General features: G+C 44.1%; 1 protein-coding gene across 1 annotated transcript in view; it reads left to right on the top strand.

The window, feature by feature from the left end:
• LOC124715572 overlaps positions 1 to 22,962 on the top strand; it is a 397,577-nt gene that overhangs the window by 202,215 nt on the left and 172,400 nt on the right. The gene's annotated exons all lie outside the window — the stretch shown is intronic.

Genomic DNA, 22,962 nt, shown 5'->3' with positions numbered 1-22,962 from the left:
TGGATCGTTTGCTCTGGATGTCCAAAATCGCACTGTGGTGAATCTCCTATGCCCCATCTACAGAGCATCTCGCCACTTCTGCCATGACCAGCTCTGTGTCTATTGAGTTCTTCTTGGCAGGTCTGTACCAGGTAGGTTTCCACCAGGTGATATTTCATTGCAGTTCTTGGATAGTCCAGTCTGAGACCATTCATTTTTCCATGAATCCATAGCATCGTAAGGTTTTGAGCTGTTCTAGATCTTAGTCGGGAAAGATTTGGGGCAATGTCCTGATAGATTGGAAGGTTGGTATTGGAGGAGATTTTACGCTATTCATTAACTAAGGCGGTTTGCCGCCTAAGATGTGGTGGAGCTATACTACAGAGAACAGGAAGCCAAGGTAGCGGGGTGGGTTTAATGGCCCCAGTTATGATTCTCATGATGTTGCTTAGTTGAGTATCCACTTTAGACGTGTGGCTGCTGTTAAGCCAAGCAGGGCTGCAATATTCCGCAACAGAGTACACCAGTGCTACAGAAGAAATCTTCAGAGTATGTACATCAGCTGCCCAGCTAGTATTGTACGTAGCTTAGCAGCAGTATCTATTAGGTGTGGTTTGAATATAAGCGATCTATCCAATTTAATACCAAGATATTTTGGGTTTGGGTTATGGTAACATGGGCGCTAGCTCCCTTCTCAACCACTGCTCCCCTTCCATGACCCTCGCCTCTTATAACTATCGTCTGGTTTCTGTACAAGTTGTAAGTAGTGTTACGCTCTGTGTATTTTACCCTCACTATCTTCGAATCGTGAGTCTGAAAAGACGGACTGGAGGCGGGCTGTGACCGGCGAGGCGCGTCGAAGCCGCGACCTTCTGCCAGCAGGCTGGCGGGCCTTGAGCGCTGCCCAAATATTTACTGCCTAAGGTCGAGGTGCTACGGCGCGGCGCATCGACCTCGCCGGCGCGTTTTGGCGCTGCGTCCTCTTTCACTTTCGTTCGCCGTAGCGCTCTGTCTTCGACAGCCTGTCTGCCGAGCGCCGGCTGTTTTCGTTTTGCTTAAATTATCGGGACTCCAAGTCAAGGTGAGGCTTACTCTATCTTTACTTCGCGTCCTGCCAACTCATATGCGTTGTGTGTATACTGCTTGGAGCTTCACACCGTCAAAGAAGTAAAAAGCCGTCGGCCACACGGACTGTGCTTTCGGACGGCTGTGTTGAGATCAGCGTGCTACTGAACGCTCAGAAACGATGCGAATTCTGCATACGGAACGTGTGGCTCAACGAGGTACACGCTATCCGAGACCCACGAGAAAGACAGGTCGTGGTGCGTACGTCACGACACATGACAGTGGAGGTCTTACGAATGTCTGCAGCTTCTCCGGCGGGGAGCGAGTAACTATATCAGATGAGTTTAATAATTTTCGATAGCACACGACAAAGTTAAGACCTTTTCAATCACATATTGATTTCCTGTGGGCCCTACACGGATCCGAACGTTTGCAAAGTGTGGCTGACAAGCCGGCTGGTGTGACGTCACAGGTTAGTAGCGCGGGGGGCGGGGGGGAGGGGGAGAAGACGTATTTGCCGAGGGCCCCGACGCGATCGACAGTTGGCTGTATCTGGCTCTCAGTTCACAAAATAGTTCAAATGTCTTGAGCACTATGGGACTTAACATCTGAGGTCATCAGTCCCCTAGAACTTAGAACTACTTAAACCTAACTAACCTAAGGATATCACACACATCCATGCCCGGGGGAGGATTCGAACCTGCGACCGTAGCAGTCGCGCGGTTCCAGACTGAAGCGCCTATAACCGTTCGGCCACAGTGGCCGGCTACTCAGGTCATACATTTTACGAAATGGACGGGCGTAAAATTCCTACTTTAGCTCAATGAAAACGCGCATTTCCTGCCTTGCCCATAAGCTGGTTATTTTATGCTGTCTGTAGTATGCACACATGAAAACTTCGGTATCCATGAACATGTTATAAGACATCCCATAGTGCTCAGAGCCATTTGACCCATTTTGTTATAAGACAAAAAAAGTGCCATGTCCAGTCAATAGGGATATCGGCTTATAAACGTTCCAACTAAAACTGTGCGAATCCAACTTTACAATAGTTCTCCAGTTAAGATAAAAATTATTTTATCATTTTCACTTTTTAGTAAAATCCTAAAGTTATTCTTACTTGATCGCTGCTCCCATTAAGTAGCAGAATCTTTACAAATTATAAATTACAAGACTTGAAACAAGGAAGTGCAAAATATCTCGCTGCAAGTATACTACTTATCTTTTAGATAAAGACACTCGAGCAAACTCACTCCTCATAATAAGCGCACACATATTTGTTTAATATCGAGTATCATGGAATATACTTTTATTAAACTAATAAGAAAGTATCAGAATCTAGAAAAAACTGCGATAGGTTAACCAAAAAAAAAAAAAAAAAATTGGATCCAGTGAGACGCGATCCTGCAACACATCACCTGTTCCTTTACATTGCTGCATCACTACTCGTGACGCTACACCGACCATGAATGTTTTAAGACCATACTTTGCATGTTACCATCTCTTGAAACTTTTGATCTTAGATATGTTATTAACTGAAATATAGTTATAACAAATTGTAACAAGAACAATGCGTTTTTGATAGATTCTCAATGTGCCGTTCCTTGAAGAGCCATACATTCATAATACGCGAGTTACAATAATTCTTTAAAGACGCATATGACGTTTCCCGGCGTCTTATTATATCTAGTCGTACAATTAAAGACGGGTTTTTGAGAGATTATCAGTTTCGTGGTATGTAGAAGCGGTATGTATATATATAAGCTTCAATTGGAAGCCAATATAGAGTCTCGCGACTTCTTTCATCTGATTGGTCTATCTTCAAATGCATGTTCAGAATATCTGACATTCTAGATATCGCTCTGCGCGTTCAGAAAGACCTCAACGTGCTCTTTCCACGTTATGACATCAGAAACTTGGCACGCTACACTCTCGACGTTCGCGTGCGCGGTCTATACACCGACGGCTTAAGGTTAATGGCTGTTCACGGCAGATAAATATGTCACCTAGGAAAGGGGACTGCTCCCATGAAATCGAGACTCAGTGGGCAGAGACATTCATCCGTATAATCAGTTTGGAAAGAAAGAGAGAGAGAGAGAGAGAGATGACTTCAACGGATTAGTACAGTGTAGACTAACAATTTTCCTCAGACACACATTGCTGGAGGACACGGATCATGATGAAGGCAGGTGGTTAATGCATCTGAAATATGGCCTTGGTAACGTTTATGACAATGCTGTGGAGGTTGAGCTAGCTCAGAAATTATTTTTATGTACTTTAGTTAAATATCAGACTAAATTTAGCCTGCTTTGGCAACAGAATGATAATCGCCTTAATGGAAAAGGGTACTATCACACATGAAAAAATTCGACTGTAAGGATACCAAAAAACTGGTTCAATGGTGGAATAAATGTAACACTAACAGGAACAATTACATAGCAAAATAGCGGAAGTAATGGTTTGTACTTTGTGTGTGTGTGTGTGTGTGTGTGTGTGTGTGTGTGTGTAGTCCCTTATTTATACCCAAATGGACGTAAAACTGTAACAATATCTAGTCTTATCCTATACTAAGTTGACATGAATGAAGCTTTGCTACATATTAGCTTTATGAAACAAATATTTTCGCAGCCCATTTGCTGCTAAACGCTCCTATCTACACATGTGGTGAGTAGTTTTCGAATATTGCAGGGCTTCTTGTTAAATAGCATGGCTCTCTTCACGTACCTGCAGAAAAGTGGTTTTACCGCAGTTACCGCAACTCAAGCTACGCTAACGTCGGTGCGGAGTCATGCCCACATGCAATTAACGCCATCAAGTGAAGTGAAAGGCTGTCAAAGTTCCTCTTCACATCTACTCACCACTAAATACACTTTTAATTGTCCGCATAACACCTTGCGGACCCTCTCCCACATCCTCTATCAAGAAGCTTTGTCCTGAGTGCACACTTCCATATTAGCGTCTCGACAGTTGGGCCTCTATTTCACGCTAATACACGTTACCCACAGACCAAACACTAAATGGAAAAACCTTACTAAATGCTAACATTATTTCTTGCACAATAATAAAGCAATGTCAACTTCATAAATAACTATAATCATCTATTAACTCTTTATTTTGCGCAATATGAGTACCCACTCAAAGATGCTTTGGAGCTGCTCAGCTCTAACTATACACTTCGCTTTAGTTACAAAATTTTTTCCCCATTAGCAGCTGTTCGGGGTGCACTCAGCCTCGTGATGCCAATTGAGGAGCTACTCGACCGAATAGTAGCGGCTCCGGTCAAAGAAAACCATCAAAACGACCGGGGGAGCGGTGTGCTGACCACACACCCCTCCTATCCACGTCCTCAACTGAGGATGACACGGCGGTCGGATGGTTCCGATGGGCCGCTTGTGGCCTGAAGACGGAGTGCATTAGCAGCTGTGTTCTTGATTGTGTATATTGAAACGCGATCGATTTCGAGTCGCTAAATTTCCTCTTCAGGCCCCGCATCAGAGTCTAAGAAACCAGTGGAGCCAAGTACTTGCTCAGAAGCACGATCGTATGTACGATCCACTGTATTAAATTGCTGATTTAGTAATACCACATACGTCACAATACATATTAAGTTGAGCACTTAAGTAGCTTTCTACCTCCTACTGAAGAGACCAACAAATCTGTACTGTGGCGTACGTAATATCACCGTGCTGACTGTCGCCATATTTAATACATTGTATGGTATATTCGAAAAGGCCTCCAGTCGTCACCTGAACAACCCTTCGCAATCTGGCACTCATGAATGTCGTACACATCTCAGCTTCAGTTCTTCTGATACGTAAATTGAACGTCGGCGCGTTTGAAATTAGTTCAAGAATGCGTATTGCCTCTGCAAGGACTCTGGAATGCATCTCTGAGCCTGTCGGGCCGACGTCTGTTCTGTTCTCACGCTTTGTCAAGGGTTGCGGAGTGTCCGTTGCAGCAGACCGGCATCTCGCCGCACCTGCCCTTCTCGTCTTCGGCATGCAGAAACTGCTGCACATTGTCTGTCATCTGCATTCGTAACTCGAATTAGCTTCTATTCTGAAGTTGTGTACTCGCATTCTGTGTACTGATTGTTACACAGCAGCACTGGTACATGTCTATTTCACACATGTGAAACCTATGCACTCATTCGAGGAGTCCACGTCATTATGACTGGCCATATACCGCTGCCAACGCTGCAACTCCAAAGTTGAGAAGCCGACTGACGAGGGGCAGCATTCAGACACTGGACTGGTAAGAATATTTGGGGACCAAATCGACGTCCAGACAAGTTTCCCGTGGTTTCTCTAATCGTATAAGGCAAATTCTGGGTTGGTTACTTTAAGCAGAACCAATATACGCGTCTTCCTGCCAGGAGGTTACACGATATTGAGCGAGTTAGCCGGAGTACAGATTCCTACAAAAGCTTCGGAAATTGTACTTTATTACACACTGACTCGATTCGAAGTAGCCCATGTACAAAGCCTGCAGGGGGAAGAGTGGAAAACTAGGTGGATTTCCGTCGAAGAACTGCATCAAGCGGACGGGCGAGAAACGCATTCATCAGGGCCGAACCAGTACGACCCAGTGAAGAATCCAGTACTCACTGCGCAAATGGGGAATCTATTACAATGCCTGTCGTGGCTGGGGCATCTCCAGAGCAAATAGGCAGTCACGTAGTTAATGGCCGCAAACATTATGGTGACCACTCCAGCGAATTTTCAATCCATAATGGGACTACGACGGTGAATTACCGTATAAGCACATACAAAATCATGTTTTATTAAAATATACTACATTTACTAATTTCCTCATTCTTCAGTCACTTCTTTCTTCAATTTTATGATTGTTCAACTGTACTGTTTACTTTACAGTTATTAAATGGTCTTGTAGTTAAGTTATCGTCGGTATAATAAGAGTACAATTAATTACTGACTTTTGGAATGGGGAACGAATTCGCCACCTATCGTGTGGCGAATTTCAGAGCGAGCACATACCAGACTGCTTCTTCTACTTGCTCTTTATGTCACGAAACAATTGATATCATATATACAGCATACACACACGCCTTTTCCTTGATTTACTTATTTTTTAACAATCATAAGCGCACTGGACTCAAAAACATTTCTCACACAGCACGACATTAAACGCCAAGCTGTAAAACTGGTAAATTCAGTTAATATATAAAAGGAGATATGTATTTTAGATTATTGGCTTGGCGCCTTATTTCATCATGATACATTATTACTGGCCACGGAGATCGATACAAATAATAGGCTTATTAAGATGTCCAACAGTTAATCTATCGGCCAGACCAGCTGTTTGTTTCATTTACTGGAGTTATCTATTTTGGTCTCACGTTAAAGCACCTTCTGCGCGAGAATCAGTATTTTGATTACTATCAAAACCGAATGGACGCGAAAAAAAGCGTGTTCTAACCTGATGCATTAAAATTCATCACGACATGCGTGTAATCTTCTGAATATCAAAAGACCTATCTAATACAATGCTTGCAGTGGCTGCTGCAATCTCAAGTGATACATTGCCAATATCTTCATTATCCCGCGCACAATCGCAGCGCTTCGGTGCCCTTTGTAAACTTTCAGCTTCCGCAACAAACTACTGCTGTAAGCCCAACGCTGGCAGCGCCTAGTCCCGTAGCCTGACAGAAAGGATGAGAACGGTTCTGGGTCCCAGATGCTCGGTTGCTTAGCAACGGTCAGCCAACCGCGCGCTCCCTTCTGGGAAGGCCTTGGCGGCAATGCACTCGCTGTGTTGCATCTCCGCGACGCAAGAGCTTCTAATCCCAGCAGCTGCAGTGCACCGAAAATACTTCTGCAACAACCCACTCACATACACCACAAGTAACAGGGTCACTTTTTTGTCACTTCTACATTCACTCCCCTCGAAAGTGTTAAGGCCGTTAAGCTGAAACTAAAACGCAGGGAATATTAAATATTTTGTCACTCGGTCACGAGATGGCAGCATAGTCGAGTTGGCGGTGTGACGCAGCTGCGCAGGGCCTGTGAATTTCCAGATACAGCTACTCTACGTACAACCGCCATTTGCAACAGCAGATGTGTGTGGTGGATATATTTCAAGATGGAAACGTGGTAGTGTTTGATATTTGTCGAAAGAGATTAGACGAGATTTATGATTGAATACAAGTAGTGTTTGAGGGAGAGTTCTTCAAATGTAGCACTCTAATCAAGTGACATGCCGTTTTGAAGTGGCCTACACAGTACTGTGGATCTCCCTGGCCTGCTCAGCAGTCCGTAATGATGCCCGAAAACGTTGTTGAAGAATCCCCAAAAACATTCATGAAGGAGAACCGCGGCGTGAACAGACATCCTCGATCAATTACTGAGAACATTATAGCGGGATCTACATACACAGCGCTGCGTAGAAATTTTGGGAGTATTGGAAAGTTGCGTTGCATGAGTACCTTGCCAGTTTCGCAATCCAGGCCAAAGAAGGAGCACTCCTCTTCTGTGGCTGGAAATGTAATTTTGAGTCTGTTCTTCAACATTCAGGGGTTATTGATTTTGGAGTGGGTGTCCGTCAGGACTACAGTCAAGAATCGTCGCTCTTATGACGTCGAGGGGACGTTAAACACTTAACTAAGACTCACCGATGCTGACACACTTTCCGGAACCTTCAAAAGACGATTAAAAGCTCGTGTCCGAGCAAACTGTCAAAAGGTGTTCAAATAGTTCAAATGGCTCTGAGCACTATGGGACTCAACATCTTACGTCATAAGTCCCCTAGAACTTAGAACTACTTAAACCTAACTAACCTAAGGATATCACACACACCCATGCCCGAGGCAGGATTCGAACCTGCGACCGTAGCAGTCCCGCGGTTCCGGACTGCAGCGCCAGAACCGCACGGCCACCGCAGCCGGCTCAAAAGGTGTAATTTTACTTTATGGCAAGGCTGCATGCTAAATATGCAACACAGAGCACTGAATTCTTCCCCAATGGGTGGGTTGGAACAGCCGCTTTAAAGTTTGGATCTGTCACCATGCTACGGTCGCAGGTTCGAATCCTGCCTCGGGCATGGATGTGTGTGATGTCCTTAGGTTAGTTAGGTTTAAGTAGTTCTAAGTTCTAGGGGACTGATGACCACAGCTGTTAAGTCCCATAGTGCTCAGAGCCATTTGAACCATTTGAATCTGTCACCATACTATTACCATGTGTTTGTTCCTTCAAAAAAGTCTCTGAAAAGTAGGAGCCTTACCTGCGATATGGCGATAGCTGATGCTGTGGAACAGTGGCTTCGTCGTCTGCCTTCTTCCTTTGTTCTACAGGGTATAGGAAAAGACGAACAAATTGGAACTGATGTCTGAACAATGAAGATGATCTCTCGAACTGTCATTACAGTACTTCTCAATTCTGTGGTGTTCATTTCTCAATAACATATCTTTTGTGACTAAGACACCTGTCTACATTTCATGAGAACAGCCGTTATACACTAATTTTTGTGATAGTTGCGATATCCAGACTGAATGTCCTGAAGTATCCCAACCAGGAGAAAATGCAGAGCAAACAGACACAGAAGAGTCATATCCAGCGACGAGTAGGAACTGGGCCACGCAATGAGATAATAGTACAGGGTACGTACCATCTTCCTTCATGGCGTAACAAATTCGTCCACAGCGGTGGCTCTGCGCTGAAGCAGTACAAATTTGTGTATACCAGAATGCGTCGATGGTACAACACCATCTACTGCGGGCTCCACTGGGTACTCGCATGTCATTGCCTTGGCTTACGGTATCCTGAAACCACAAACTCGTCGACTGCATTCGCCATCTCTTGTTTTAGTTTTTAAATCCTGTTTTGGTTTTTCTAATCTCCCATTTTTCAGCATATTTTCTTATTATTCACATGATATTGGACGCGGCCAACGGCTTTGCCGCAGTGGTAACACCGGCTCCCGTCGGATCACTGAAGTTAAGCGCTGTCGGCCTGGGCTGGCACTTGGATGGGTGACCATACGGTCTGCCGAGCGCTGTTGGCAAGCGGGGTGCACTCAGCCCTTGTGAGGCAAACTGAGGAGCTACTTGATTGAGAAGTAGCGGCTCCCGTCTCGGAAACTGACATACGGCCGGGAGAGAGGTGTGCTGACAACATGCGCCTCCATATCCGCATCCAGTGACGCCTGTGGGCTGAGGAGGACACGGCGGCCAGTCGGTACCTTCGGGCCTTCATGGCCTGTGCGGGAGGCGTTTAGTTTAATATTGGACGCTGTTTTCATTCAAGAGCTCACTGAATTACTCTGCGTTTCTATTAATCTACCGTCATCCGTCTTCTTACCTCGAATGCGAAACAAGCGTTACTACCTTGTCTATGAATCACCATTTCCATCTGTGCTTTTGTCACGAAGTAAATACTGTTGTCTTGGTTTTAGAAAGGATCACTTTCGTTACGCTGGACTTACCCAGTTAACCACCTTTTCTCCTGCATCTACATCTACATCACTATTCCTCAGTTAACATTCAAGTATCTGGCAGAGGGTTCATCGAGCAACCTTCACGCGATTTGTCTTTCATTCCACTCTCGAATACCGCATGGAGAAAATGACCACTTAAATCTTTCCGTACTAGTTCTGAGATCTCTTATTTTATTAAGATGATCCTTTCTTTCTGTGTAGGTTGACGCCAATAAAATATTTTCGTATTCAGAGAGAAAGTTAGTGATTGAAATTTCGTTAAGAGGTCTCGACGAATCGACAAACGCCGATGTTTTAATGTTTGCAACCCCAACTCGCTTATATCCGTGTCATTCTCTCCGCCGGCCGTAGGTGGCCGAGCGGTTCTAGGCGCGTCAGTCTGGAACCACGCGACCGCTACGGTCGCAGGTTCGAATCCTGCCTCGGGCATGGATGTGTGTGATGTCCTTAGGTTAGTTAGGTTTAAGTAGTTCTAAGTTATAGGGGACTTATGACCTCAGAAGTTGAGTCCCATAGTGCTCAGAGCCATTTGAACCATTTTTTTGAACATTCTCTCCCCTGTTTCGCGATAATACAAAAATGAGCCTTCCTTCTTTGTAGCCTGGAACCGAGCGACCGCTACGGTCGCAAGTTCGAATCCTGTCTCGCGCATGGATGTGTGTGATGTCCTTACGTTAGTTAGGTTTAAGTAGTTCTAAGTTCTATGGGACTGATGACCTCAGATTGTAAGTCTCATAGTGCTCAGAGCCCGGGTCTTCTTTGTACTTTTTCGATGTCCTCCGTAAATCCTATCTCGTAAGGGTCCCATACTGGTCAGCCGTCCTCTAGCAGATAACTGACAAGCGTAATGTAGGCAGTCCCTTTAGGAACCTATTGCATCTTCTAAGCGTTCTGCCAATAAAACGTTCTCTTTGATTTTCCTTCGTCACTACGTTTCCAGTGTAAGTTGATCGTAGTGGTAATTCCTAGGTATTTAGTTGAAATGACAGGGTTTAGATTTAAGTGATTTATCGTGTAACCGAAATTTAAACGATTCCTTTTAGTGTGGGTGATATCCTTTACCTTATTTTTAGAGTCAGTTGCAACTTTTCGTATTATACAGATCTCTTGTCTAAATTATTTTGCGCTGTCCTATCAGCTGCATTTTGCTAGGCAAACGCTCCCTGGCCACTGCGTGTGTCTGTGGGCTATACAGTATGACGACACGGAGCCAGCTTTGAGCTGCCATTTCGATGTACTTTGGCTTCCAGCGTGCGCCTGAAGCGGCTAGTCCTTTGCGATTAAATTAATCAGAAGCTAGCGCCCGTACGGATCAAAGAATGTAATTAATACGTTGTAATTAAGAGCGGCGTGCTCACGACCTTGCCTGGGTAATTCTGCAACCACCTCGAGCGTTATTTATGCGAGCGTTTTCGGAGGGTGCCTTAGGCAATGCTTTCGGTGCCCAGTAGTTACGTCAAGCGTCGTGGCGGTTTTCGTATTCTGAAACCCGTACAGCGCGGTAAACATGCATGTTCCGCAGTTTGCACGAAGAGTAACTCTCTACCACGTAGCGGAGGACCGCCTCTTCGGTAGGGGTATGAGTCAAACAAAAACCTAAATAAGACGGGGATGTTGACGCAATTAACATGAACGTACACAAGACGTGCAAAACAATAGCGTTTATTGTACACGTAAGGCCTGTATGTAATTTGGACCTTCGTGCGACGGATGGTGGGCAGCAGAACAATCGGTAGAAGTCAGCGCGAACTGACTTGTTTGCACTTACAAGGGGACCTTCCATACTGAAAAACACGAATTTTGATGCGCTTCACATATGTTGTAGAGGCACTTACCCTGAGTACCTGGCTATCCGGTTTTTTAGCGACGGGCATTGGTTTTTGATAAAATCAATTTTGGAGTTCATTGCGCGCTTTGTGTAACCGTAACATTACATATATTCCATGCAAGTCAGCGTAGCGTAGTGGTAAAGGTTCACCCCTACCGCTGTGGAGGTACCGTGTTCGAATCCTAGTCCCATATTTTTTTATTTATGGAAGAACCGTCCGGAAAATTTGGTCCTAACGTTCAAAAACGAGTTGACGAATTAACTCGGAAATACACAAACGTAGTCGTGTCCTGCACAAAATCCGAGAAGTTCGTGAAACTGGTGTATTAAGAATTTTTGGGTTCTGTAATTCTTCCGTATGTGGGATGGAAATTTTTGTTGTACATTATCGATTTGTGGGGAGGGCAAACCGATTCAGCTTTATACGATCATCTATTCACTGATGAAAGGAAAGCGAGCACCTACACCCTAAAAGTGGTGCCACCAAAGTGCACTTCTTGTTGCCAGCCCTGAGATGTTTATTTTCACCGACAGGTGAAAATCTTCACGAAAATTATTCAGAATGCTCCCGACTTGATGAAAGACAATAGAGAGATCGTTTCTAGGGAAGATTCGAAAAAATTACATTCGCTAATCCTACATCAATTCAGTGCATCTAATTTTGAAAGCTTGATTAGATACGCATGGTTCACATCGAAATTAGCGGATGAAAGAGAAATCTTTTTGAATGCAAAAGAATTTTGTTTACCGGTATCGCTCATCAAGAAACCGTGCGCCTGCAAGACGGTTGCTTTCATAAGATGCGCTTGGTGCTACGAAAATTTGTGCTTCGGTTGTTTCTAATCACTCACAATATTGCTCTGGCACATCAAGCAACGTGGACGGTGAAAAATAAGATTTTGTAATATTGTATGACAGAAAAATTTAATAACTAAGTATATCTTCATAATTTCGCACACCTTACATTGTGTTGATATTCTTTGAAATAAAACTGAAAAACTTGGCCGATTTAAAAAAAAAAAAAATTGTACTAGCAGGATGCGAACACGGTACCTCCAGCGCGGTAGCCGTGAACTTTCATCACTGTGCTACGCTGACTTGCTCGGAATACACCTAATGTTACACATATACAAACCGCGCAATGAACTTCAAAATCGATTTTCTCAAAAACCAAGGCCCGTCGCTAAAAACCGGATAGCCACGTACTCAGGGTAAGTGCCTCTGCAACATATTTGAAGCGCATCAAAATCCGTGATTTACAGTATGAAGGGTCCCCTTGTTAGTGGCGACTTTGCAAAAAATAGAGTTCATAATAATATTGAGTAGTAATATTTTGCGACTAGTAGTCACAAGATTTCAGTTTCGACTGCGTAAGCTCATTTAAACAATCATTCCCGCCATATAGCACTTCTGCTTTAGTAGAAACACTGGCGCGTTTCTAGACAGCGTCGTGAATCGCAAATGGAGATAAGCGTCCAGCCTGCATGTCTGTAGTGAAATTCCATAAAAGTTTGTTGTAGCTATCTCAATACCTCGTTTCAATCACCGTTTCGCCCAATTGCTTCATTTACGTCACTTACCTTCTGACAGACAACGAAGAATTTTCGATGCCTTTCAGCATGAAATAAGCAGTGAAACAAGTTAATACACTTTACTCATACCAATATGTGCTTCTATGACTAAAACACCTGATAGCCATGATAGAGATTTTACAAACAACTTACAACTCCGTAACTGAACTGTTTGATTTCCACATGGAAAACCTACATTCGATGCCTGATAACACAAAATATTTTTTGTCTTTCACTTGGCAAATGCATCACGCCGCTCTCAGCCCCGTAAGACCAACTGAGAACTAGCGGCGCGCGTTCGGCACTCGACATTAGTGGTCGGAGTAATTTTGTGCTGATCACATTTTACTCCAACACAGTCGTCTAAATACGCTTTAGGTCGGATACTGACGGTCGACATCGCACAATCCTCTACACCTGTGAGTGGAATGCGTTAGTTAGTTTATGGACCATGTTAGTTAATTAATGGACCACGAATATTAATTGCAATTATCCTTACTGGTGTCATGTGAACGCTAAGTAATCGACGACTGCTTCTGGAATTTCACGACGGCTCTTTTACACAAAATGGTTCAAATTGTTCTGAGCACTGTCGGACTTAAAATCTGAGGTCATCAGTCCCCTAGAACTTACAACTACTTAAACCCAACTAACCTAAGCACATCACACACATCCATGCACGAGGCAGGATTCGAACCTGCGACTGAAGCTCCTAGAACCGCTCAGTCACAACGGCCGGCCTCTTTCACACAGCTGACGTTTTTATACCACCACAAACTTCTTTTCAACGAAATCATATTGGCTTCATTTTAAAAAGAAAACTGTGGGAGAAATATATTTTACTAAAAACTCCGGCAATGGTGTTTTGTATGTCGGGTTTTCATTGACCTATTAGTATTTCAGAGCGAAAGCACCAGAATTCCGAAATGTAAATGAAGCTCTCAATCGTGACGTGGTGAATCAGTCGCCTCAAAAGAGATCACATCCGTATTTACAGCGAAATGCGAAAGACTTAAGAACCTAAATGTAAAACATACTATACCGATATAGAATATCTACAAGGCGCGTCTGAAAGATTCGGCGTTTGGTATCAGAAAATAACTGAAACAAGAGTTACAAACAAAATACCTGTACTGGCCTTCACAGTAGTCACCATTAGCTACAACACACGTCTGACATTGGTTGTAAAGTTGTTGGAAACTGTTAGCAAACGCTTTTTGTGGAATCGCCCTAAGCATTGTGGTCATGCGGAACGTCTGCGAAGCGTAATCCTTTCAGGGCTAATTTAAGGCGGGAAAACGAAAAGAAGTCAGCCGGCGCTAAATCTCGACAATAAGGAGGGCATTGAAGAACGGTCACGTTGCGTGGAGGCAGAAAGTTGAGCACGCAGAGGTTTTATGTTCAACAACACGTGATCACAGCGCTTCGAGCGATTACACAAGAAGCGTTCGCTGACAATTTGCAACAGTTTTACAACCGATTTCAGAAGCGTGTTGTAACTACTAGTGTTTGCTTTGAAGGCCAGTAAAGGTATTTTGTTTGTAACCTTTGTTTCCTTTATTTTCTGAGACCATTCACCATCTTCTCAAACATACTTTGTATATTTTATGGCCAGCTGGTGTGGCCGTGCGGTTCTAGGCGCATCAGTCTGGAACCGCGTGACCGCTACGGTCGCAGGTTCGAATCCTGCCTCGGGCATGGATGTGTGTGATGTCCTTAAGTTAGTTAGGTTTAAGTAGTTCTAAGTTCTAGGGGATTGATGACCTCAGAAGTTAAGTCCCATAGTGTTTGTGGTGTCACCGCCAGACACCACACTTGCTAGGTGGTAGCCTTTAAATCGGCCGCGGTCCATTAGTATACGACGGACCCGCGTGTCGCCACTGTCAGTGATAGCAGACCGAGCGCCACCACACGGCAGGTCTAGAGAGACTTACTAGCACTCGCCCCAGTTGTACAGACGACTTTGCTAGCGATGCTACACTGACGAAGACTCTCTCATTTGCCGAGAAGATAGTTAGCATAGCCTTCAGCTAAGTCAATTGCTACGACCTAGCAAGGCGCCGTATTCAATTGATATTTATTATATGAAGCATGTATCATCAAGAGCGATGTTATACAATTATGGATTAAAGTTAAGTATTCCAGAAGCTATGTACTATTTTTGGCTACTATAATTCCTTGTCATTTTCCAGACCTCACGCCAGCGTGCGTGAGTTTAAGCGCGTGCCTTTCGGCTTCCTGTCATTGTGTCTAGGCTGTCTTGTCTAGACACAACAGTGCTCAGAGCCATTTGAACCATTTTTTTATATTTTACGAAAATCTGATGCGTTATTTATCTTTAATGCGTTTCTTTTATCCTTTTCATCCATTTTTGGTACACACATCCTGTCGCAACATATCGAAGCACGAAAATATGACATGATTATTTCTAAATGCGTTCCTCTAATGTCATCCTACCCTTTAGATGTACTACTGTACACCGGTCGTAGCGGCAGGAATTTTGTACATAAACTTCTGTCTGTCGGAAGCCTTCTGACTTCCAACGATTTAGAACCAGGAAACTGAGCACTCGAGAAAATTTCACAGTTCAAATTACAGTACTAAGCTATTTAGGCCGGTAACGTGACAAATTATTACGCAACTTCCATGTTTGGCAAGAAAAAGAACAACACTTCTTTTCTTCATATATGTCAAAGCTACAGCGTACTGAAAAATGATTAGTGTCTCTAAAAATAGACTCCACCGGTTCCTTCGTTCGTTAGAGAAGACAGTGTCTGGCATTTTAAGTGTAGGCTGCGAGATTGTCTCACTCAGAAGACTAGCAGAGCGCGGCGTTGTCAACTTTCAAGCGACGTTCCCCGGAGACTCATTCATACCGTAATGCGTAAACGGAAGACTAGTGAATTCATTAGCGTCAGCGCTCCAATCTCAGGATTGCAATTTCTATGCAAATAGGCCGTGTCTAGTGGTAACAGATACTTAACAACGGAGTAGCGGGATTGTTCTGGATTATACAGCAAACTTATTCACCTTGTGGATTGCGACAAATTCAGCCAACTCATCAGAATGACATTACATTACGCAAATTACTGTTTACACGTTAAAACAACCAGTTTCCTACCCGGCTGGCGCTGGGAAACTTGAGGGTAAATTAAGGTTCATGAGTCTGCAGTGCAGTTTCTGTTTTCTCCGTTTCTGTCAGGCAGACTTAAACGTCAGCAGAATGTCAGTCTCAAAGGCGCAGAGACAGTGTGGACGACTTTAGACTTTCTTCACAATGCAGTTGGAAGTCATGCTGTCTTTGTGCCACGGTCGACAGGTACTCAGAATGAGAATTCATTCGTTTCGCTGTCCTAACGGGGAACAACTCTCTTTTCTTCTGTGGCGCTCCCGATTCATTGTCTAAAAGAACATGAATTACTTTTTGTGACTTATTTCTTTCAGTAATTTAACCTTTTTTTCCTCTTTAGCCTGGGCGAGTACATTCACCATGAAACGAGTGAGGTGGTGCAGCGGTAAGATACTAGACTCGTATCCGGAAGTATCGCCCCGTAGGATTAGATTTACCGCGGTTCCCTTAAATCGGTTACGGAGAATGCAGGATTGATTTTTGTGAAGGGCACGGCCGTTTCCCTTACTCTTCCCTGCCCTACCTGACAAGATGCTTCGTCTCTTCCTCCGTTCATGCGGACATTAGTGATGCAAACGGTATTCAAATGTGACAAATATTATTCAGAATTAAGTGAATGGTCTATATAACCAACGAATTCGCAAACAATAATAACAAAAAATTTTTTTGCTAATGTATTTTTTTTTAATTCAGAAAAAATATTTGAACTCTACTATGGTTGATTCTAGGGTTCTATGATCAAAATGCCTCTACAGAATCCAGAATGAGATTTTCACTCTGCAGCGGAGTGTGCGCTGATACGAAAATTCCTGGCAGATTAAAACTGTGTGCCGGACCGAGACTCGAACTCGGGATCTTTGCCTTTCGCGGGCAAGTGCTCTACCGACTGAGCTACCCAAGCACGACTTCAATCTGCCAGGAAGTTTCATATCAGCGCACACTCCGCTGCAGAGTGAAAATTTCATTCTAGAAACATCCCCCAGGCTGTGGCTAAGCCGTGTCTCCGCAGTATCCTTTCTTCCAGGAGTGCTAGTTCTGCAAGGTTCGCAGGAGAGCTTCTGTAAAGTTTGGAAGGTAGGAGACGAGGTACTGGCGGAAGTAAAGCTGTGAGGACGGGGCGTGAGTCATGCTTGGGTAGCTCAGTCGGTAGAGCACTTGCCCGCGAAAGGTAAAGGTCCCGAGTTCGAGTCTCGGTCTGGCACACAGTTTTAATCTGCCAGGAAGTTTCGCCTCTGCAGAATATTAGCAAAAGTATTAAACAATGCAGGCGACGAAAAAAACAAAGATAAGGGTTTAACACTTCATCGACAACCCCATGCTTTTCAGAGGAACCACCCAAGCATTTGACTTAACCACTGAAGCACCTAATTCTGAATGGCCGGACGGGGATTTGAACCGATCTTCCCCAATGAGAGTAACTGACTGAAACAACGTCATAGAAACAGCGGCTACGCGCATTGGCTCCTCTGAATTTGGTCTGATGATTATTATTAAATACCCAATACCTGTTACCACCAATAAAATACTCTTTATTTGTTACGCACATTCACTAACGTTTTATTCGTTCATTACATACAGCGTCCAAAAATATATATATAATATTCCGTCGATTCTCCGAGGAACATAGACATGTTAATAACTTGAATACACAGTATTAAGTCCCACAGTAATATTTGATAGTTCGTTATGAACCGGCTTTCGGCTTCTTACGCCAACGTCAGATAACTTATTACTGAACAAATAGTTCACACAACTTCGGCCAAAACTCATAGCTTTACAAAGATACATGACATTTTACGACTATATCGATACAAAACTCAAGAATAATATAATACATAAAAAGGCTCTAACCAAATAAATCTTATCAGTTTCGTTGGGTATTACGTTGTCCTTATGTTTTGTATCTGCATAGTCATAAAATGTAACATCTCTTCGTACAACAATCTTTTTACAGCTGTGGATATTCGCTGATGTTGTGTGGACTGTCTGTTTAGTATTAAGTTGTCTGACGAAGGCCTAAGAAGCCGAAAGGCGGTTGATAACGAATTATTAAATAAATATTATTGTCGAGCATTAAAACTGTATATTGAAATTATTAACCGTCCAAAAATTTCCGAGACTTATTTTGTTCCTGGCGTACAGCGAAATCAGCGCAGCTTGAACTAACAACTCTAAACAACTGATGAGCATTCCACCAGGCAATTATCAGCAGACATTGTTAAGTAGTGGACGTGTGCGAGTAATTGCCAACGTTGTTGTTGTCATAAATCTTAATGAAGTAACATCTCTAAATCAAGCGTTTAAGACATCTCCAAAACGTGTTGAAGAAGAGAAAAGTGCGTTTAAAGCTTGTCCCGCAGACTTTGACCACGACATGAAATTTCCTGGCAGATCAAAATTAGGCAAGAAGAATGGTTTCACATTACAAATGAAGGAAAAACTCAGAAAATTATTATTGATTTATAGTTATATCAAATGAAAATATATTTCTTTTGTTATCCGACTTCAGAATTGAATTTACAACATTGTCGAAAGTCTTGGAATCTGTGGGATCGATATCTTGCCAGCATCATTATCGCCGGCCGTTGTGGTTCTAGACGCTTCAGTCCGGAACCGCGCTGCTGCTACGGTCGCAGGTTCGAACCCTGCCACGGGCATGGATGTGTGTGATGTCCTTAGGTTAGTTAGGTTTAAGTAGTTCTAAGTCTAGGGGACTGATGACCTCAAATGTTAAGTCCCATAGTGCGTAGAGTCATCTGAACCAACATTATCGACAACAGACAAAAATCGTCGAGATCCTCGATTCCCGGAATAGATTAACTGTCTAGACACATAATTGAGTTTGTACGGAAACCTCAGTGCGCGAGCCCTACCCACAGCTTGCAATTTTTTTTTATTTTATTTTTTTATTAATCCATATTCGAATCATTTGGACTGACAGGTTATCACCCAATGGTATTCAATAATTACAGAAGAGTGCAGTGTGCAGCGGCACGTAAGCAGTTTTGAGGCAGCAAAGCTACAAAGGGAACTCCTCCTTTTAATGTACTGCGTTTCTTCTCATTAGTATTTTCATTTACAGCCTATGGTATTATTTTTTGGGGTAATTCTTCTGATTCAAAAAGGGTATTTTTGGCTCAAAAACGGGCTATTCGAGCTATATGTGGTGTAAGTTCGAGAACGTCTTGTCGACCCCTATTCAAGAGTCTGGGAATTCTGACATTGCCCTCACAGTATGTATTTTCTTTAATGTCGTTTGTTGTTAGCAATATTGGTTTATTCCCAAGAGTTAGCAGCTTTCGCTCAGTTAATACTAGGCAGAAATCCAATCTGCATGTGGAATGCACTTCCTTGACTCTTGTGCAGAAAGGAGTGCACTATTCTGCTGCATCCATTTTCAATAAGCTACCACAAGAACTCAAAAATCTTAGCAGTAGCCCAAACGCTTTTAAGTCTAAACTGAAGAGTTTCCTCATGGCTCACTCCTTCTATTCTGTCGAGGAGCTCCTGGAAGAGCTGAAAAATTAAGCAAATTCCGGTGTTACATTGTTAGATTTTCTTTAGTTAAACTTACGAATTGTCGCCTGAATACGTTTCTTGTATTTCATTTTATCTGTTTCTACTGTCGTGTTATAATTTCATGTATTGACTCGTTCCATGACCATGGAGACTTCTCCTTAATTTGGTCCCACGGAACAATAAATAAATAAAACTGTTAAGTTAGTGAATGACTGAGAGCGGTATAATGAAATCCTCAGCTGGTGACTGGTGGCTCTGTAGCGGTCGTCAGACTGCTGGTATACGGGCGGCGCGCATTTTAGAGCAACTTCTGCAAGTGTAGCGCGCCAGCCTGAACAACAACAGGTAGTACAGCTTACAAGTCACGTGTGACCCTCGCGCGCCCCGGGAAATTAGTAGCGGCACATGTGCCTAATTTCGGCGGTCGTTGTTTAATATTCCGGAGCGGCGCGCTAATGGGGGTGATTTAGGGCCTTGGCCGACATCGGGGGGTCGTCCGGAAGCGGCTGGCGCGCGAGTGAAAAGTATCCGCCTGTTCCGTTCGTCGCCGCGAGTTAATGAAGGCAGCAGTAATTAGTGGCGAGGTCAGGAAGGGGCGCTAAGCTGCCCGCTCCTCATCGCGTGCTCGCTTGCCTGCCTGTTTTTAATCCGTGCATGGGTCAAGTGGATGGTACCGACGGGTTGCCTAGCGCCCGTGGCGGGCAGAGGAAAATTGGCTCCCTTGACCGGAGGAACAGGATTTTTGGAAGCGGTGCTCTAAAACTTCCGAAGTCTACTCCATGTAGACAAGCATGTGCGTACTTCAGACCTGTCCGCATACACTGAGGTGACAAAAGTTGTAGCATTCCTCTTAATATCGTGTCGGACCTCTTTTTGCCCGGCATGTGCAGCAATTCGATGTGGCATGGACGTAAGCCGTTGGAAGTCCTCTGCAGATACACTGCTGGCCATTAAAATTGCTACACCACGAATTTGGCGTGCTACAGACGCGAAATTTAACCGACAGGAAGAAGATTCTGTGATATGCAAATGACTAGCATTCACACAAGGTTGGCACCGGTGGCGATACCTACAACGTGCTGACATGAGGAAAGTTTCCAACCGATTTCTAATACACAAACAGCAGTTGACCGACGTTGCCTGGTGAAACGTTGTTGTGATGCCTCGTGTAAGGGGCCGGCCGAAGTGGCCGTCCGGTTCTAGGCGCTGCAGTCTGGAACCGCGAGACCGCTACGGTCGCAGGTTCGAATCCTGCCTCGGGAATGGATGTGTGTGATGTCCTTAGGTTAGTTAGGTTTAACTAGTTCTAAGTTCTAGGGGACTAATGACCTCAGAAGTTGAGTCCCGTAGTGCTCAGAGCAATTTGAACCATTTGAACCTCGTGTAAGGAGGAGAAATGCGTACCATCACGTTTCCGACTTTGCTAAAAGTCGGATTGTAGCCTATCGCGATTGCGGTTTATGGTATCGCGACATTGCTGCTTGCGTTGGTCGAGATCCGATGACTGTTGGCAGAATATGATCGGTGGGTTCAGGAGGGTAATACGGAACGCCGTACTGGATCCCTACGGCCTCGTATCACTACCAGTCGAGATGACAGGCATCTTATTTGCATGGCTGTAACAGATCGTGCAGCCACGTCTCGATCCCTGAGTCAACAGACGGGGACGTTTGCAACACAACAACCATCTGCACGAACAGTTAGACGACGTTTGCAGCAGCATGGACTATCAGCTCGGAGACCATGGCTGCGGTTACCCTTGACGCTGCATCACAGAGCGCCTGCGATGGTGTACTCAACGACGAACCTGGGTACACGAATGGCAAAACGTCATTTTTTCGGATGAATCCAGGTTCTTTCTACAGCATCATGATGGTCGCATCCGTGTTTGGCGACATCGCGGTGAGCGCACCTTGGAAGCATGTGTTCGTCATCGCCATACTGGCGTATCACCTGGCGTGATGGTATGGGGTGCCATTGGCTACACGCCTCGGTCACCTCTTGTTAGCATTGACGGCACTTTGAACAGTGGATGTTACATTTCAGATGTGTTACGACCCGTGGTTCTACCCTTCTTTCGATCCCTGCGAAACCCTACATTTCAGCAGGATAATGCACGACCGCATGTTGCAGGTCCTGTACGGGCCTTCCTGGATACAGAAAATATTCGACTGCTGCCCTGGCCAGCACATTGACCAGATCTCTCACCAATTGAAAACGTCTGGTCAATGGTGGCCGAGCAACTGGCTCGTCACAATACGCCAGTCACTGCTCTTGATGAACTGTGGTATCGTGTTGAAGCTGCATGGGCAGCTGTACCTGTACACGCCATCCAAGCTCTGTTTGACTCAATGCCCAGGCGTATCAAGGCTGTTATTACGGCCAGAGGTGGTTGTTCTGGGTACTGATTTCTCAGGATCTATGCACCCAAATTGCGCGAAAATGTAATCACATGTCAGCTCTAGTATAATATATTTGTCCAATGAATACCCGTTTATCATCTGCATTTCTTCTGGGTGTAGCAATTTTAATGGCCAGTAGTGTATAGTGAGCCATGTAGTCTCTGTAGCCGTCCATAATTACGAAAGTGTTGCCGAAGCTGGATTTTGTGCACTAACTGACCTCTGGATTATGTTCCATAAATGTTCGACGGATTTATGTCGGACGATTTGTGTGACCAAATAATTTACTCCAATTGTTTAGAATGTTCTTCAAACCAACCGCGAATAAATTTGGCCCGGTGATATATTTGGGAACATGAAGTCCATGAATGGCTACAAATGGTCTCCAAGTAGTCGAACATAACCTTTCCATTTCGTGTACACAGACGACACCATTATGAAGCGACCAACAGCTCGTACATTGCCTTGCTGGACAATAAGTTCCGTGGCTTTGTGGGGTGCGCCACACTCGAATCCTAGCATCAGCTCTTAACAGACCGCTACTGTCGCATGTTCGAATTCTGCCTCGGGCATGGATATGTGTGGTGTCCTTAGGTTAGTTAGGTTTAAGTAGTTCTAAGTTCTAGGGGACTGATGACCTCAGAAGTTAAGCCCCATAGTGGTCAGAGCCATTTGAACCATTTTTCTTCTTCTCAAATTGCGATAGGTTATTTTTGACGTATTCCATTAGCGAATATATATGTTGTGACGGCGCAGTTAAAATGCCTATCCGGCTGACGTCTGTAGGTGAACACCACATATTATACTTCCTCTTCGCTTTTATGCACTCAATATTCCTTTTTAAGTGATTAGTTACCCCAGAAAACTATTCCGTACGACATAATTGAGTGGAAATACGCAAAGTATGTCAGAAGGTTGATACGTTTCTTTCCAAGATGAGAAATTGTACAAAGAGCAAACGTAGCTCAACTTAATTGTTTGACAAGTTCAGTAATATGCTTCTTCCAGTTGAAGTTT

This window comes from Schistocerca piceifrons, chromosome 1 (assembly GCF_021461385.2).
Source record: "Schistocerca piceifrons isolate TAMUIC-IGC-003096 chromosome 1, iqSchPice1.1, whole genome shotgun sequence".
NCBI classification, from domain to species: domain Eukaryota; kingdom Metazoa; phylum Arthropoda; class Insecta; order Orthoptera; family Acrididae; genus Schistocerca; species Schistocerca piceifrons.
The sequence above is the reverse complement of the archived record's forward strand: the minus strand, read 5'-3'. Positions and strand labels throughout refer to the sequence as shown.